This window comes from Staurois parvus, unplaced genomic scaffold (genome assembly GCF_062004578.1).
Source record: "Staurois parvus isolate SC_StPar_1 unplaced genomic scaffold, SC_StPar_1.0 ptg000468l, whole genome shotgun sequence".
NCBI lineage: Eukaryota > Metazoa > Chordata > Amphibia > Anura > Ranidae > Staurois > Staurois parvus.
Genome location: NW_028318264.1, coordinates 4,777,554 through 4,795,569, shown reverse-complemented (window position 1 = coordinate 4,795,569; position 18,016 = coordinate 4,777,554).

Sequence of the window (18,016 nt, the reverse complement as noted above, 5' to 3'; positions counted from 1 at the left end):
GAGTACATAAGGCAAAGAGAACAAGAGAGTCATGAGTATATAAGGAATAGAGCACAGGAGTATGTAAAGCACAAAATGCAGGGGTCAGGAGTATGTAAGGCTCAGAGCACAGGGGCCAGGAGAACATAAGCACAGAGCATAGGGGCCATGAGTATGCAAGTTACAGAGCTCAGTTACAGGGGTTAAAAATACATAACACCCAAAGTGCAAGGGTCAGAAGTACATATTGCACAAAACACATGAGCCAGGAGTACATAAGACACAGCATGCAGGGGTCAAGAATGCATACAACACTGTGTGCAAGGGTCAAACGTAAGTTACAGGGAGCAGGAGTCAATGTATGTAAAGAATATTGCGCAGGGGTGAGAAGTACACAATGCATGACATGCAGAGATTAGTAGTACATAAAGTGGAGAGTCCAGGAGTTAATAGTGGGCAACATACAGAGCACATGGGTCAAGGCCCTTAACACACAGAGAACTGGGGCCAGGAGTATATAAGTCACACAGCAGAGGAGTACATATGGCACAAAGTGCAGGAGTCAGGAATACACAAGGCACAGAGAGCAAAAGTACAGGGTTCCAGAGTATGTAAGGCACACAGGGCAGAAGTACATAAGGCACAGAGTGAAGAGTCAGAAATACATAAGGCCCAGAAGGCAGGAGTCAGGAGAACGTAAGGCAGAGAGTGCAGGGATTAGGAGAACGTAAGGCAGAGAGTGCAGGGATTAGGAGTACGTAACGCAGAGAGTGCAGGGATTAGGAGTACGTAAGGCAGAGAGTGCAGGGATTAGGAGTACGTAACGCAGAGAGTGCAGGGATTAGGAGTACGTAACGCAGAGAGTGCAGGGATTAGGAGTACGTAACGCAGAGAGTGCAGGGATTAGGAGTACGTAACGCAGAGAGTGCAGGGATTAGGAGTACATAAGGCACAGAGCACAGGGGCTAGGAGTACATAGGGCACAGGGCCTAGGAGTATGTATGGCACAAAGGATTATACTACGTAAAGGTAATCCAATCAGGAGGGAGTTGCAGTAGCAGAGGCTAAAGATAACCAGGGAGTGAACTAGAAGCTTTGTGGTGTCATTAGTTAAGAAGGGGCATATTTTGGAGATTTTGTGGAGGGTGAGGTGGCAAGGTTTGGAGTCCAGGATTACACCCAGCACTCTGGCATGCAAGGGTGGGTTGATAGTTGTGCCATTGATCTAGACAGAGAAGTCAGGGGAAAGGACACGTGGGGGAGGAAATATTATAGGCTCGGTTTTGGAGAGATAGCGTGATAGTGTGACATCCAGACTGATATGTCTGTCAATAAATTAGTGATGCATGAAGAGACTTATAGAATGAGCTGATGGGTAGAGATCTGGGTAACATCAGCATAGAAATGGTATTGAAAGCAATGGGAGGCTATCAGCTGACCCAGGTATGTGGTGTAAATTGAAAATAGGAGAGGTCCAAGGACAGAACCTGAAAGAAGAGGAGAGGAGGAAGTAGAATTGTAAGTGACACAGAAGGTGTGGTTGTCTAGATAGGATGAACCAATGAAGACACAGTCAAGGAGACCAAGGAGTGACGTTTTTGAGCTGTATCAAAGGCAGCAGAGAGGTCCAAGAATAGGAGTACAGAATAGTTTCCATTGGTTTTATCCATTAGTAAATCATTTGTGAGCTTTAGAAGAGTGGTTTCTGTGGAATGCTGAGGGTGAAATCCAGACTAAAGGGGATCGAGAAGGTTATTTTCAAGGAGGTGGCAGCTCAGTCAATTGTAGACCAGGCATCGAAAGAGTTTGGAAGTAAAGGGGAACAAGTTGATGGATTGTATTTTGTTAATATTGGTGGGATCCAAAGAGGGCTTTTTAGATATAGGGGTGCTTAGTGCTTGTTTTAGAGAGTTGGGAAAGATGCCAGAAGAGAGGGAGAGACTCAAGGTGTGAGATAGAGAATATAGGATAGAGCCAGAGGCTGACTGTAGTATTTGCATGGGAACAGGGTCCAGGGGGCAGGTGCTTAGGTGGGCTTCAGAAAAAAAGATTAGCAACCGTGTCCATAGTGGCAGGGTTAAATGAGGGAAGTATTGAGCAGGGTGGATTTGATTTAAATCAAACTGATTTAAATCACTAGTCAGTAAGGCTTGATTTAAATCCTAGTTTTCTACATAAAGACTATTTCTTGCTGGTATAAATTTAATATGCAAGTAGATGAAGATTTTTAGAATAACAACTTTTCATATTATTTTTTCATTTTAATTTTCCAGTTTAATAGGTTAATCATTCATATTTGGAAAACTTTCTGTTGTACTTAGGAAGGAGAAAAATAATCATTACCTTAATAATAACAATTTAAATAGATTTATTCATCTGAAACAATAACATTCCAGCATATGTGATTTGCTTAAACATCCATGTTTGTTAACTAATTTGGCTAAACAAAATATATATATTTTAAGAAACTTAGACTGTCAGCCCCTTCCTCCTCACACTTAGTTTCACTTTCTTCTTGTGCAGATCTATTCCACTCCAAACAATCAGAAAAATATTGTTTCTATTCTATTCACTGAACTTCTTGAAACTTAGCACTGAAGGGGTTGATTCTGTATTCATAGGTTTGTAGAAGTTAGGATGAAGGTCTTTTTCTTAACTCTGTTCATGACATGACATTGTGAATGGATTAATGGAATTTATTTACCAAAAAAATTAAACATATACAGCCTTATTCTACATAATTAAACTAATCTTTATTTCATGATAGAATAACCTTTGGATGGTAATATATTTTCCTCAAAAAGCATTTTATTTAAAAAAATCCGATTTAAATCAAAAAAATCCAATTTAAATCAAAAAATCATTGATTTTTATCCACCCTGGTATTGAGTATACCTGTGGAAATGGTGTGTTAAGTGGGTGAGATGTCTGTACACTGGAAATCCCATCACAAACTGTATCAATCTAATTTTTTTAAGTGATTAGTGATCTCCTGGGCAGGGATTGAGTTAGTGGGTGGCGGCAGTGGAGCACAAAGTAGAGAGTTAAAGGTAGAGAAGATTTCACAGGGATTGGATGACAGAGTGTTAAATAAGAGTAATGATATAGGTCTTCTTCTCCTCCTCCCATGCACGACTTCTCCAGGTCCTCCCCCATCCTCTGGAACTCACTGCCCCAATCCATCAGACTGTCGCCTTCCCTCTTCACATTCAGGCGCTCCCTCAAAACCCATCTCTTCAGGGAAGCCTTCCCCACCCTTACCTAACGGCCATTCTCCCTCTTTCCTCCCACCCCTCATTCCCCTCTGCCACTTCCTACTATACCTTTACCCCCTCCCTCCTAGATTGTAAGCTTGAAAGAGTAGGGCCCTCGTACGCTGTTCGTTTTTGTTGTACTGTGCCATGTATTGCCCCCCCCTCTATTGTACAGCGCTGAGCAAACCCTTTGGCGCTATATAAACTCGATGTAATAATAATAATAATAATTCTTGGCAATGTGGAGGCAGAAACTGTATTTTTGGAGGACAGATTTATTTGGGTTGAAGTCTTCCTTGGACTTAGTTTTAGACAACAGATGCTCAAGAGCGCAGCTACATTTTTGGAGGCTTCTTGTGTCGTCTGTTTGTCAAGGATGTAGCGCTCAGGGCCTGATTTTGTGTGTAGTGAGGGGGTGAGTGTGTCCATGGAGGCTTGATAATGAACTGCTGTAGACAAAAGTTGCTAGGTTGGGTCCGGACAGAGGTGAGATTTTGCCAGAGGTAATCAGTAGTAGAGTATAGAAGAGAAGGGTAAAGAGGCAGAGGTTTCTGCTGGTAACGTTTAGGCAGTTGGTAGGAGAGGATGCGGAAGGCAGGGAGAGAGTGAAACTAATAAGGTAGTGATCAGAAAGAAGAAAAGGATTGCTGGAGAGATTGTATGGAGTGCATAGTTGGAAGCAGGGGCAGACTGACAACTCATGGGGCCCCCCCGGGCAATAGGGGATCATGGGGCCCCTGTGTCCTTGCCCAAACTCAAAAAAGCCTATGAAAAAAGGTACCAGGGGCATCTCATGGGGCCCCCTACTGACTCAGTGCCCTCAGGCAGTGCCCAAGTTTTCAAATGGTCAGTCCGCCCCTGATTGGAAGGATACAAGGTCAAGGGTGTTGCCATCAGAGTGAGTAGAATCATGTTTCCATTGCTTCAGGTTAGAGGAGGTTAAACTGAAAAGATTAAAAGTAGCAGGAGGGTTAGTATTTACAGGGATGTTGAAGTTACTGAGAACAATTGTGGGAATTTCAGAAGAGAAAAAGTAAGTAGCAAAACAGAGAAGTCAATAAGGAAGGTTAATATTGTCCATGAGCTTGGTAAATCACAAACATTCTCAAAGAAACTGGAGAAAATAGACAAATACAGTGTGGCTCAAATGAGCAGAGGGACAGAGAGGCAGGTGAGTGAAGAACCTGAAAGGTGCTTTGTGGGAAAAGAGTCCAGAGAAGGCCACAATGGGAGAGGGATGCAGGAGAAGCAGTGTTGGTTTCTTATATGTTAAATAAAATGGTGCAGCGCTAAATACTAGAGCACAGTTTATACACACAATATATATACATGCGTGATATCACTCTAAGGGTGATCAATGAATATAAAAGTTCGATGTAATAGTGCGGATCATGAAAAGATCCTAATTCAAGGTGAGTGGACGTCCTGATCCAAGGTGTGATGATAGGTGTGATCACACAAATAGGTGAAAAACGCACTCACCAGATGTGCGTTTAATACACGCAATATGTAATCCTGCGTCACCAGGCCAAGAAACGATCATCAGATCCCAGATCAGATTGTACCCAGATCACCATCCCGGCTCCACGGAAGTAAGGTCATCCGAAACCGCTACCAGGTATCACCACCAGGGTCCTGAGTCCTCCAGATGGGCACAGCAGGTCCACATTGGCTTCCAGACGAAGATTGGGCAGCCGCTTCTTTATGGCGGCTCTAATAGCAGCCCGGGGCACCGAACAAACGAAATGTCTGATTGGAGGTTTTATTTGGTTACCTTTTCGGTGTATCAGCTGCTCAGTAACATTCTCTGTGTATACGCATTTATACACTTTTTGTGTATACACATCTATACGTTTTTTGCATTTAAGTCGCGCTCACTATAACATCTTATATTACAGTGTTGGTTTCTTGAAGCCAGATTTCAGTGACAGTAAGTAGATTAAATGAGTTAGTGATAAAAAGGTCATGGACAGAGGTGAGTTTTTACAGACAGAGCAGGCATTCCAAAGGGTGCATGAGAAGGGTTTAGGAAGAAGAGCAATAGAAACTAAATTGTGTGGATTGTGGCTGCTGCCAGAGGGTGTGGGGTGGTGGGTGTGTTGGCCACAGTTAAATGAAGGAGGCCCAGATTTTGGAGATACAGAAGGTAAAAGAAGTATTGAATACATCACCATATTTCTAGGTACATGTTAAGTCCTGCTTTTTGCTCTGTTGTGGATTAACAACTCACAGCATTTTTGTGTTGTCAGCCATGCCCAGTGTCTTTTGCTAAACTACTCAAATACTCCCACTCTCAGATCTCTACAACAAAGAGGCTAATCATTATGTAGTCGAAGATAAGAACTAAATAACTAGGAGGGTGTTCTAAGATAACAAGGGAAGTGTGCAGAGTAAACATGACATCTCTGCATTCTCACAAGCTCAACAGATAGAACTAAATGCTTCCCATGGTATATTTAACAGGTTCATTGTGAGGGTCTATACATTTAACCCCTTGCTGTCCACAAGCCATTTCTATGTAATGGTCTGGAGCTGAAGTGGGTACAACAAGCTCACAATTGTAGAGCCTTTTATAAGTTTCATTATACTGTAAAAGGTCCACCCCTAGGACTGGTGCCCCACTGGTTGCGGTTCCCTGGCTCTTCTAGGGAGTCTGGGGCCACATAAATGATGTAAGGATAGTGAGCAAGAACAGATTGGTGGATATCCATTCCATGATCTGCTCTGATCAGTGAACCCAGAAGCACTCAGCTCTGAGCATAAACAGCCAACTAAACTCAGTGCTCTACTTGACCAGCTGGCGTGGAGAGTAATGGTACAACATTAGAGGTCTAAAAGAACCCTGAATTCTCCATAAAGAGAAACTGCAACCTGTCAATGCTGCTATCACACTGTTAACCCCATCAATCTGCATACAGAGGCAAATGCAAACACACATGTATGTAAACAGCTACTACATGTGAGGTATCGCTGCCAACATTGGAGTCAGAACAATATTTTAGAGCCATCATTTACGTTGACTCTAAAATGATAACCTGTAAAGGCTTTTAAAGCCTTGCTCATGCAATATTGAGTACTTTAGTTTTTCACCATTTCATGGGCACACAAAATTTTAAGGCTTAACATGTTTGGTATCTACTTACTCAATGCAACACCATATTTTATGTTGTAGAAAAAAAAGTGTGTATTCTATTGTGTATGTGTGCATGAATTCTTTTTTTTTTTTTTTTCCAGAGAATACATATTTGCTGAGCAATTGCACAATTGTTACATAACCTAAAAAATGTAAGAAGGGATGAGAAATCTCTCCAAAAAAAGGATACAGACAAAAACCAAAACATTTTTTGAGTGATGAAGGGTTAGAATTTCTAACAATGCTGTCTGGGCCTTCCTGTTTTGGGGATGTCCACACCCAACCATCATTTGTATGGGTGTAACAGTAACAGAAAGGGTTGTAAAATCACCCCAATAGACAAACTAAAAATACATTGCAAATAAATGCTTGTTCCTGCATAGAAAAAGTTACATACTTCTTCTGCTGCATACACCACTGAATGATGATCAGTTGAAGTGAAATTGTCCTTCAGAAACCAACACTTCCAGGAGTGTCAATCTCGGGTGTCCCCTGCTTTGCTCATTGATTTTATTTGTAATTTCTTTTTACTGATAGAGTCACTTTAAATAGTAACAATGTGTCACAGGAGTTAACGTTACAAAGTGTCCTGCACTATAGAACACCATAAATGACCAAAAAGTAGTAAAGCTCTCTGCAAGGAGAACTTCTTGGAGGCCTTTTATACTGTTCAGCATATTAGTAAATGTTAACAGCTGTGCGCTGTTGCGCTTTGTCCTTCGTGTGACAATGCACAACAAAAGGAACCCCATTATTGTCTATAGGGCTTGCTCACACCTATGCAACATGCTTTCCTGCAACTTGGGAAAAGGTGCAGGCACTTTTTTTTGGTACAATTTAGTATGTTTTTGGCCTCACAGACTTTAATGGAAGCAAATGAAAAAGGCATGGAAAGCCATGAAAAATGCACTAAAGATGCATGAAAATGCAGAAACACAAGTGTGAACCTAGCCTAAAGGCGGCCATAGATTTCCGATTTTCTTGCCGAATTATCGGCCGATAAAAAAAAAAACGTACCGTTAGTGGGGAAAAATGTTGGCCGTTTTCTTAATTTTAAGAGATTTTGAAAATTGTCCAAGCTGGAAAATCCTGGGACGATTTGTTAGGCCGATTTTCACGGTAATTTATGGTCAAATCGTCCGTTCTTCTGGCCAATTTGACAATAAATTGACTATGAAGAAAAAGAAGAAATAGAAGACATAGATTTTGCAGGAGAAGAAGAAATAGAATATCAAGAAGAAGAATAGAAGAGAAGATGAAATAGATTTTGCAGAAGAAGACGGAGAAGAAAAAAAAGTTGCAACATTGTATCTATTTGTATGCATTTCGGATACAGATGTTTCTATTCAAGTACAAATAGATACAATGTTGTTTCTCCTCTTCTTCTGCTGCATAATCTATTTCTGCTGTCAAATATAATAGTGGGTCTCTATGCAGGGACACCGCTATTATATTAATTGACGGCCGTAGTCAGGACAGAAACCCGCCAACTTTTTTTTTTTTTAATTAGTGGCAACGTTGGCCATCTGAACAACCGATTTACGACTTAAAAAAAAAAAAAACGTCTATGGCCTGCTTAACCATTAGCCGCCCGGCCTATAGCCGTTTGGCGGCAGCAAAAATGCTTCACCTTTCTGGGTGTACGCCATTTGGCGTGCTCCCGCACATGCGCAGTTCGCGTGGTTGCAGAGTCGCGCAGCGGCGCGATCTGTCACCGGCCGTGTACCTCGGACACGGCTGATGACAGATCTGCGTACCGCCCCCCGTTGCCAGTACCATGTAACCTGCTGTGACCAATCACAGCAGGTCACATGACAGTTGTATACAATGGATGGCTTCATTCATGCCATCCATTGTATACTAGTGCCTAGCTGTGAATGGTCACAGCAGGTCACATGCACATGTCATGTGATTAGCTGTGGCCAAATCACAGCTAAGCACAAAAAAAAACAAAAAAAACAAAAAAAAAAAAAAACAAAAACAACCCTGAATGAATCGATTTCATTCTGGTAAATGCTTGCTTATAGCAAAGAAATTCTTTGCTATAAGCAAATTGTGTAAAAAAAAAAAAAAATAAATACTGATCACTTCCCCAAAGTAGTACAATGTTACTATGGTAACACTGTACTACTTTGGTCATAGTAAAATATGAAAAAAAACTTAAAAAAAAAGTAATAAAAAATTAAAAATAATAAAAATATATATATATATATATATATATTTTTTTTTTAATATTGTCACCAGTCAGTGTCCCTGTTCACCGCCATGCCAGTTATATGATGACGCTGTACTGCACTGGTGACAGTATGTAAAAAAAAAAAAAATAGTGAAAATAATTAAAATTTTTTAATTTTCTGAAAAATTATGACAAAAAAAATACAACTTCAAAAACCGCGCCATGCCCCATGAAATATGTCGGACTGTCTACTCTGCAAAAAGGGGTCATTTGGGGATATCTGTACTGTTCTGACATTCTTGGACCTCAAGAAATTAGATTGGCTGTCAGTACTTCAGGATTGATCAATATTGAGATCTATACCATAGTTTGTGAACTCTATAACTTTCCTACAAACTAAATAATACATCCTAATTTGGGTTATTTTCACCAAAGACATGTAGCAGAATACATCTTGGCCTAAATTTATGAAGAACAATTATTTATTTACAAACTTTTATAACAAACAAAGAAAAACGTGTTTCTTTTCAAAATTTTCGGTCTTTTTTTGTTAATTTAGCAAAAAATAAAAACCCCGGCGGTGATTAAATACCATCAAAAGAAAGCTCTAGTTGTGTGAAGAAAATGATAAAATTTTAGTTTGGGTACAGTGTTGTATGACCGCGCAATTGTCATTCAAAGTGTGAGAGCGCTGAAACCTGAAAACTGGCCTGGGCAGGAAGGTGTAAAATTGCCTGGTATTGAAATGGTTAAGAGTCATGTCACAACAACAACTCTATGCACAGCAAATGCTCATCTGGTCTCCACGCATCACTCCCGTACTGGTTGGATGAACAAACCATCACTGTCAAGTGATTTTCTTTAGTGTTCTATTTGTGACAAAGCAATGGCTCGCCCAAATGGACACTGAGGGAGCACGGGATAACCAGATGACTATTTACATTGCTCTGCATAGTAATCCTATCTCTAGCAGGTTATCTCCAGCAACAGTTGCTAGTATAACATGGCACCTAGTCGCTCTGATCCTCTATCTTTACAGGATTCATAATTGTCTCAAAAAAGGTATCTCCCCTTTCTTTGTTCCAATCAATAGAACAGAATTTAATCACTTATCCATTATCTTTGTCAGCTGAAAGACTCCAATAGTAGGATGACCACATGAATCATTCAGCACTGCTCCTCCAGGCACATGTTTGAGCACACCTCATCCTATAGAAAGACAATGAAAGCAAATAGCCAACACATTTTGTCCACTATAGCATGTGCCATGAAACATGGTTCACATACTTCATTTATAAGCTGCCACAACCACTCCTATTTTGTAAATATAACAGATAAGTTCAGGAATTAAAAAAAACATACATACCTAGGTGGATGCAGCATTGAACGGATGCTACATCTGCCCACCACTGCATCTAAAGCTGGGTACAAACGGTCCGAATATCAGATGGTTCAGCAGGAACATACATACATACCTAGGTGGATGCAGCATTGAACGGATGCTACATCTGCCCACCACTGCATCTAAAGCTGGGTACAAACGGTCCGAATATCAGATGGTTCAGCAGGAACATACATACATACCTAGGTGGATGCAGCATTGAACGGATGCTACATCTGCCCACCACTGCATCTAAAGTTGGGTACAAACGGTCTGAATATCAGATGGTTCAGCATGAACTGGCCAACATTCAGCCCGTGTGCACAGCTATCCTGACACAAGACGGCTTAAGGACCAGCTTTTGTTGAAGGGACATGCTGGAAAACCAACAGCTGCGAGCGCTGGTTAGTGTGTTCTGGTGGGGGCACAGCAGCAGAGATCACTGCGCTAACCACTTGGTGCCCCAGCTCTGTTCTCTGCCCCTCCAGCTCTGGGCTGTGGACGGCGTGGGAGCGGCTGGCTCAGACTCTCAGTGGCTCACTGAGAGGCTGACAACTGCTGGTCCAGGCATCTGGGCGAATCTGACATTAAAGTGTTACTAAACCCACAACAGTGAAATCAGTCTGTATATGCAGTAAAGCATGCTTGTTATACTCACTGTAGAACCTAAGGGGTTAATCCTCTGCATTGTGTAAAAAGGCTGTGTGATCCTTTCTTCTTTGCCCCTACTCTTGCTGAAATGACCACCAGATACAGACTGAATCCAGTGTCACATACACATGCTCAGCTTGGTGTCCTGGGTTTAGTAACACTTTAAAGTTGGGATTGATTCAGAGCATGGACCAGCACAGTGACATCCGCTGACAGCAGACTTTAGCCCACTGTTGGCTGAATACATGTTACAGTATTGCAGAACTAGGTGCACTCCAATAAGGCAGGGCCAAAAGAGCTTCGGCTATACTTCTCCTTTCTCTCCCTCTGTTCCCCATAATAAAACCACCATCTTAACATTCATAAAAGTCAATTTACAATAACTATATACATTTAATTAGGCCTTCACACTGGTTAGCGTATTTTTTTAATTATAAGTAGACTTTTTAGACTTCGGTAGAAAACACAGATCATTTGATAGAAAATGTGATTATATTGATTATGGTACACAAAAGGTCTCAATAGTTAACATTTTCCGGTTCCATTATTTGACATATCTAGTATTTGTGTCCAAAGAATGTTAGAGGATTCAGCAGATTCATAACACTTGATTATGCTTCACAAGGGTGGTTACTCTAGCAGAGAGGGAAAAGAAGAGGAAGTAGGGGTTGTCGGAGATCAGTCACAAGAACCTACCCGTCAACTGATACAGAACTGTCAGGACAGGAACGCTAGAATGGGCAGGCAGGCCTATTAACAATGTAACGCACTGGCTGACGACAACCACCACCCACAGACCGAAGTCCCTCAGGGCGCGGAGTCTAAGTCCCAGGCTGCCCTTCACCAGGGCCCCTGATGGTGGGGATGGACTTGACGCAGCCAGGAACCAGGTTGCGGCCCCCAAGACCCCAAGTTGCGGTAATGGCCGCCACCAATGGCGTGTAGCTGGTGGAAAGGACAATAGAGTAGTCGGGCGGGCCGGGTCAACAACAACAGGACAAAATGGTACAGGACAGCAGACGAGAATCACAGGTCACAGGCCGGGTTCAGCAACGGAGGGTCAGATCAAAGGTGAATACAAAGAATAGTCGAGTCACAAGCCAAGTCAGATTCCAGGAGAGTCACGAGAGTCAGAACAGAGTTATAGCAACAACAAGACAAGTGCAAAGAGCATGTGTGGACCACAGGCTTATATGTACTCAGCCACACCCCTCTGGGGGATGGACCTCAGAGACCTGAAGGCATAAAGGATTCCCACCATGCTCTGCAGAAATCCAAGATGGATGCCAGCACATGGAGTAACATAACCTCTGGGAAAAGGTAGGACCTTGACAAGAACTAACAGAAAGAATCAGAGATTGGGGAAAAAACAAAATATAGAACAATATACAGTACATTACAAAGTAAAAAAATGACTTGGTAAATAAAATACCTTGACTACAGTTGATTGGCCACAGTAGGCGGTAGTGACAGCTTCCTTCTGTGTTTGGTCTGGACCCATGTTTGGACCAAACCCAACTTCATTCTTTCTCTCTAACACAACACTGCTATTCCCAGAGAAAAGAAGATTTTTTTATACCCCTGGTGTGGAAAAGGTTGTGACCACTGATAAACACCCTGCATACAGCTAATCATCCCTACCACTACCCAACTGCATGCTCACAGACCTTTCCTTTCCCAGCCAGCTAAGCTGCATGCCCAGGTAAGGGCCTGGTATGCTTTTTGGACAGACCCCATATTTTTTTCTTTTTTTGTGCAGGGTCCCCCTTGACTACTTCACCTCTCACACCTGTTCACTCCCTATGATGCAGAGTACTTTTTACATTTCTGCTATGGACCTGTTTATTTGATGGTAACTTTATCATTACTAAAGATAACAAGGTAATTCATATATTGTTTATATATAGGACAAACATATATATAGGACAAATGAGGCTTTCTTTCATGACATGATATTGACTTGCAACATACACAAAGACTTTTTCTTTTTTTTTTTCCATTTTGAGCAGTGGTAGTTTAAAAATAAATAGTGTTACTACACATAAAATGTGCACATTTTATTCTGTAATTTGTCCTGTTTAAAATGATGCTAAAATTATGATTCTGACACAATGCATTCCAAAGTTATTTACAAATGTAATACATTTTTTCCCCCAAATTTGAGATTTTTTTTTAAATGGGAAATTGTTAATATTTTTACATATTTCAAATATATTTACACAGCAAAACAAAAAAAGTTGAAATATTAATAGTTAACAAAATAGAAACTAAATGAATTAGCAAGAAAATAGTTGGAGAGAAAAAGACTAATTAGGGATGGCTAAAATATACTAAGGGTTAATAAGGGGTTAAACAGAGGAACATTTTACTTAAAAAAAAAAACAAAAACTTTTTTTTTCTTGTCAGGTTGCTTTAACTGACATCATTTGCAGATCTAAGTTCATCCCTTGGATCTGCAGATGAACCAGCAGAAAGGTACAAATGTAACAAAAAGTTACATTGTATCTTCAGTTTGGAGCAGTGTTGTTTATAAACAATAATTCAGACTGTTTTTGACAGCTAGAGCTGCCGAATTTACCGTATTACAACATACTGAGAGTAGTCAGAATACTGGGGGGTGGGGGGTCCAGAAGTAGGGTAGAGAGACTGGATGTGCTGCACACGCCCTGTGTACAATGATGCCATTTTCCCCAAAGTCTGCAACTAGTTAAAAGTCCATACAAGACCTCAGACATGCAGTCTGGGTGGCCAAGAAGAGTGTTAAAATGGAGCACCATGTGTGGCCACATGCCCTGCAAATAAGTTTTGTTTTTTTTGGTTTTTTTTTATTTCCCACAAAGCCCAGACCCTTGAGAGTTGTGGTACGGATTTTTAAGTAGGACCTTAAAAATAAATGTTGAGGAGACCACCCCAAAATTCATACCAGACCCTTATCAAGGATGAGGGTCTGGTTTGCATTTAGAAGGTAACTCCCAGGCCAAGATAAACAAACAAAAAAGAACATGGGACTCCCTCCCAAAAACCCATATGAGATGCTTACCCAGGCCTACAGCTTGGCTAGCTAGTAAGGGGACAGTCAGCAAGAATGTAGCTTCACCCCCCCCCCCCCCCCGGCACCATACTGAGCCACATTCCTCAACATGGGGAGGTTACCTTGCCTGAGAGACTGCCATTTTGTTTCGTTTCTGCAAGGGGTCACTCTCTAAATCCATAACAGACCATTATTTATTTTGCAAAGCGCTGAGCAAACTGTTGGCACTAATATATATATATCTCCTGTATAATAATAATCATTAATAAAAGTTTTTTCTCTCTTTTGGCTGGGGTCCCCCTTCAAAAGGACAAGGTTCAGTTATGGACTTTATTGGGACCTCATTTTTTTTGCAAGGTGTCCTTTAAAACTCAACACTAGACCCTTATCCAGGCATGCAACCTAGGTGGACATTAAAAGAAGGGGCAGTGAACATGCTCTGAAGAATTAACCGCTTTAGTGCTTAGCGATGCCCCATAGCCGAAATACTGCTATAGGGCGGCAGCTGTGCGCAAAATCATGTGTATATATATGTGATTTTATATGTCCAGGTAGGAGGAGTGCACGAGCCATGCATGCGCCCTACCCGTGCCACCATTCATGGCCGCGGCTCTCAGTCACCGGGTCCCAGCTGGTGATTACTTGCTGGCGCCCGATGATTGTTGAGCATCTCCAACAGGGGGGGAGTGAGAACTGTTTGTAAACAAAACACTTCTTTCCCCTGTCAGCTCCTGCATGCTGCTTTGCATGGCTGTGTATAGCACAGCCATGCAAACCAGTGTACTTGCAGTGAAGCAATAACACAGCACACTTAGTAAAATGACAGTTAACCCTTTGATTGCCCCACGTGTTAACCCCTTCCTGCCCAGTGCCATTAGTACAGTGTCAGTGCTTTTTATTAGCACTGATCACTGCATTGGTGTCACTGGGGATGTCAGTGACACCAAGTCAGTTCCCCCCAGCGTCAGAATGCCTGTCACAGTCCTGTAATAAGTCGCTGATTGCCGCCATTACTAGTAAAAACAATTTTTTTTTAAAAAGCCCAGTATATATACCGCCATTTGTAAACACTATAACTTTCACTTAAACCAATAAATTTACACGTATTGGGATTTTTTTTTTAGCAAAGACATGTCGCAGAATACATTTTGGCCTAAATTTATAAGGAAATTTGATTTTTTACTGGACATGTTTAAATAGCAAAAAGTCAAAAATACTGTTTTTTTCTCAAAATTGTCGGACTTTTGTTTTTATAGCGCAAAAAAAAAAAAAAAAAAAAAAAAAAAAAACACACAGGTGATCACAAATACCACCAAAAGAAAGCTCTATTCGTGGGAAAAAGGACGTAAATTTCATTTGGGTGCAGCGCTGCATGACCGCGCACTTATTAGTTAAAGTAATGCAGCACCGTAATGCAAAAAAATGGCCTGGTCAGGAAGGGGGGTAAATCCTCTGGAGGGCAAGTGGTTAAAAAAAGAAAAACAGACAAAAAAACTCACATGCGGTTCCCCACAAAATCCATATCAGACCTTTATCCTAGATAGGGGTCTGGTATGAATTTTTAAGGGGGGGCCGCATAAAAACAAATGATGATGAGGATGATGTCGATGATGTGGGATTCCCCCCAAAATCCATGCTTGATCTTTATCTAGACAAGTAGCCTTGTTGGTAAAGTCCAGCATGCAGCCCTGAACAGGAATTTGTAATTTATTGGCAGTAGTGATATCACCACTAAATGAATGACCTTTTCCCTACTTATTGATCGACTTTCAATTACCCAATACTGTAGTCAATAAGTTACATTAAGATTACAGAGTTAAAAAAGTCGATTTGTCAGTATTTTCTAACACTGAAACCAATCTGATTTAGAAATAGATTCCTACCTATAAGTAAGTCATAAAGCATCAACTACTTCCAAATATTTTTGTTCAAATGCATTGTGGCAAAATTCAAAAAAGACCAGACAGAGTACACACTATTATACAGAAGCCACATTCCTGAAACTGAATAATTCCAGTGGCTGCTCCCTTCCCCCTCCACACTTTGCACAGGGAAAACTCCTCAGGCTCACGGTAAATATTGATGGCAGTTTCAACATTGCAAGAAAAAGTGTATAGGAAGGCCAAGGCAGAGGCAACAGCTTACCCCCCCCCCACTGGTTCTGAATTAAAGGGCTAAGTCCACACCGAGGAAGGAAACCAGTATTGTACTTGGAAATGGAGACACAAGTTATTGATCTCAATTACAGGCAGATTTAACTTGATCTATGTGGGAAGATTGCGGTCTGAGGATGTGAAATTAATGAAGCCATACACTCAGTCTCGTGGTCTACCAGCTCCGTACTAAATGCAATAATCTGTCCATGATTTAAGAAGACACCGGGGTTGTTTTACTAAAACTGAAGAGCGCAAAGTCTGGTGCAGCGCTGCATAGAAATCACATTCCAATTCTTTTGTTAAAGTGTGATTGAACAAGCTGAAGTTAGAAGCTGATTGGCTACCACACGCTGAAGTTAGAAGCTGATTGGCTACCACAAGCTGAAGATAGAAGCTGATTGGCTACCACACGCTGAAGTTAGAAGCTGATTGGCTACCACACGCTGAAGTTAGAAGCTGATTGGCTACCACACGCTGAAGTTAGAAGCTGATTGGCTACCACAAGCTGAAGTTAGAAGCTGATTGGCTACCACACGCTGAAGTTAGAAGCTGATTGGCTACCACACACAGCTGCACCAAGTCAAACCCACAGTCTCTATTATTTTTTATTTTTAACAAACCACACTAATGCTGGCCATACACTGTTCGTTTATCGGCCAAATTTTCGGCCAAAAAATGAAAAAAAGAAAAAAAAAAAACCGTTGTTCTGTTGCCACCAATGCTTACAAAAATCGGCCGTTTTTCATAAATTTTCCAGCATGACCGATAAAAGAAATGAGGAGGAACCGCGAAAATCTGCCAACGACATTGCCCCACTAATGATGCGAATATTGACCGATTATTCTTTCGGATGAAAATTCGGCCAATAAACGAACTGTCTATGGCCTGCATAATGCCCCATGCACACGGTAAGAAAAATCGTCTGAAAAATTTCACGCAACCACTGATCGAACGATTTTCTCTTTGTTGATGAGCAGGATGTTTTAACCGATAAACGATATTGTGAATGAAAAAATCTGGTTGAACAACAGTGAAAAATGTTGTCGTTCCGCATACGAACAACCAATTTTCTATGCGGTGGTATGACGGTCGTACGAAAAAAAACAAACTATCAAGCGCTATCATGCATCTCCTAGATTGTAAGCTCCAAGGAGCAGGGCCCTCGAACCCCTCATGTATTGAATCGTATTGTTACTGTACTATCTCCTGTACTGTCTCCCATTATATTGTAAAGTGCTGGGCAAACTGTTGGCGCTATATAAATCCTGTATAATAATAATAATAATGAGTGGAAACAGATGACTCGGATGTTTATGTCCAAGGAATCTTCGTAAACACAAACGAAAAATCCAAATGTTAAAAGTAGAGTGGCCTAATGAGATAATGAAAGCAGAATTCTGCAGATTATTTTTTATGTATCATTATTTATGTATATAGTTAATGTAATAAACTATATTATACTCATTGCTGTTAATTGTTGTGTATATCGCTCGTTCTGGCTGGAAGGGCGTGGCTACAAGGTCACATGCACACTGCATCACTTCCACTTGTACGGAATACATCAACACTACGTATTGCCCAAATGATTTTTTTAGATTGGTTGAAGTGGGCCACGATTTTGACCAACAAACGCCTCTCGGTCATCAGATGACCAATCAGTCAATTTTCTAATCGTGTATTCCCACCTTAAGCCCAGGTTCACATATATGCGGTGCGGTATATCGCATGTGATTAACAAAGGAACTGCACCCCATTCCTGTGCCAATAACATTAGCTTTGTGTGCGGTGCGATTGGAGACATACATTTTGTATGGCTCTAATCGCACCAAAAATGTGCAGGACCCTTTTTTTGGTCCGCACTAGAATAGGATCGCATTTGTATTCACACCTATGTGATCCGATTCTGCACATCACACCGCGTTTTGCGGACCGCTTTCGTGGTGTTGTTTTCCCGGCCAATAGCCAAATGGCGGCTGGGAAAACGCTCTAGATTTCCGGGTGGACGCCATTTGGCATCCTCCCGCACATGCGCAGTTTTCGCGCTTGCAGAGCCGCGATCTGTCACCGGCCGTGTACCTCGGTCTGAGTACCGGCCCCCATTGCCGGTACCATGTGACCTGCTGTGACCAATCACAGCAGGTCACATGACAGTTGTATACAATGGATGGCTTCATTCATGCCATCCATTGTATACTAGTGTCTAGCTGTGAATGGTCACAGTGCTCACATGCACATGTCATGTGATTAGCTGTGGC